Here is a 2,088-nt window from a genome sequence, read left to right as displayed (position 1 = left end):
GATTGTGGGTTTTCCTGCTGTATCTCTCTCTCCCATCTTTCTCCTTTGATTGTGAGTTATCAGGGAGGGAGAGAGAAAGGGAGGGTAACAGAGGGAGATCAAAGGCAGAGGGGCAGGGAGAGGAGACACACTGGAGGGGCGGGGTGGGTTCGGGGGGGGGTCCTCTGCTCTGCACTCACAGCCCAGCTCCCCAGTCTCTGGGGAAAAGACCCTCACTCACACCCTCCCAGAAGGTGGGATTTGTAACCAGCGGCTGTGTGACTGAGGCTGAATCTGTGCTGTTGTGTTTGAAAAGATTTTTTCCCAATATAAAGATATTGGAATCTGGCTGCTGCCACATTGCAGTGAGAGAGAGATCTGGCTTTGCAGGAGGAGCTTCCCTCCCCATTTCCCCATGGAAATCACTGAGAAATAGCAAACGTGGCCCACAACACGTCATTATTTGAAACGGTCAGACAGAAACTTATCAGAGAGAGCATTTTAATCCCCATTCATCCCCAGACGGGGAAACAGAGCAGAGATCAGGACAGATTATCCAGAGTAGGAGAGACCGGGGCAGAGATGGGGTTTGGATATATATAGATCTGGGGGGAAAGCAAAAGAGACACAGAGGGGGCTGGACAGGTTCAGAGATAGAGGCAGAGAAACAGGCAGAGAGAAAGAAACAGCGAGAGACAGAGGGAATGGGAGAGAGAGGTGTGACTGTGCTCGAAGTGGAAGGTTCCCTGTTCATATTGAATGTACAAACAGCCCCAATCCTGGAGTGACTTGTCATTATTTTTATTTGGGGTGGGGGAAGAGATGGAGGGGGGGAGCGAGGGAGAGAGAGGGAGAAGTGTGGTTCCCTCATTGCCCACTCACTTTAGCCCAATCCTCACTTAAAAATCACTTTGTATCTAGCCCTGCTCAGACTGTGTGTGGGATCTTGCTGTGCCCTCCTCCCCGCCCCATATTCCCTGCACTGTGACAGCGCCCCACACTTTAAACATGAAAAGATGGAGAGGAAGGAGGGTGGGGTAGAGAGAGAGGAACAGAGAATGGGTGGGGAGTGTGGGGGGGCTCAGTGGAGGGGGGGTAGGGGGATAGAGACAGAGGCTCTGGGGGTGGGGGGGGTGTCCTCCTGCAGTGTGGGACTCCCTGTGGGATCCTGATTGCAGCATTCCCAGTCTCTCTCTCTCTCTCTCACTGTGAAGCACTCGGGAGGGAGAGGGAGCTGAAATTCAAATTCCTGAGCCTGGGGGAAAGGCTTGTTCTCAATCCCAGAGTCCTGCTTGTGTTTTTAGACAGGGCGCTGGGATTTGTGGGTGTGGATGGAGAAGATTGTTCTGTTTAACTGGGGGGTGGGAGAGAGGGGGGTTTGTTCTTTCTACCGGAGGAATAATGCAGCCTCTGTGACTAGGCCTCACTTCACGGCCTAAATCTCAGCAGCACTTTTGCATTCGCTTAATTCCCCAACAGGGTTTAAGTGGCTGAATTCAATGGTTCAATAAAATGTGAAGCAGCCGCTTCAGGGTGGGATTGTGGATTTTCCTGCTCCCGCCCCCTTCTCATTTCCCTTTTGATTGTGAGTTTTATTTTAAACGGTCAGACAGAAACTTAGAGAGAGCATTTCAATCCAGATTCGCCTCGAGATAGAGAAACAGAGCAGAGATCAGGACAGGTTATCCAGAGACAGGAGCAGAGACGGGGTATTGGACAGATAGAGATCTGGGGGGAAGTGTGTAAGAGACGGAGAGGGAGAAACAGAGTGAGGGGAGAGAGGTGACTGATAGAAGTGGGAACTTCATTGGGGCCTCCTGTGTTTTTTCACTGGCCTGTCTCTGGAGTAAAGCCCCCAGAATGCTTTGATGTGTTTAATAAATTCAATATCGGGACAGTCAGGAGGCAGTTGGAAGTTCATTGCATTTGAAACGTGTTCCCATTTTGTCAGGGTTTAATAATGAGGAGGTGAAAATGAATGTTTCCCCCACCTCCCCCAGTGAGATTGTGAATTTCAGCAAGTCCTGGGATCTTGCTGTGCCTTTTATTGTTTATAATCAGCTTTTGTTTTGTGTTTAATCAAATTTCACTTTATTTTCTCTTTCTCTC

This window comes from Mustelus asterias, unplaced genomic scaffold (assembly GCF_964213995.1).
Source record: "Mustelus asterias unplaced genomic scaffold, sMusAst1.hap1.1 HAP1_SCAFFOLD_466, whole genome shotgun sequence".
NCBI lineage: Eukaryota > Metazoa > Chordata > Chondrichthyes > Carcharhiniformes > Triakidae > Mustelus > Mustelus asterias.
The sequence above is the reverse complement of the archived record's forward strand: the minus strand, read 5'-3'. Positions refer to the sequence as shown.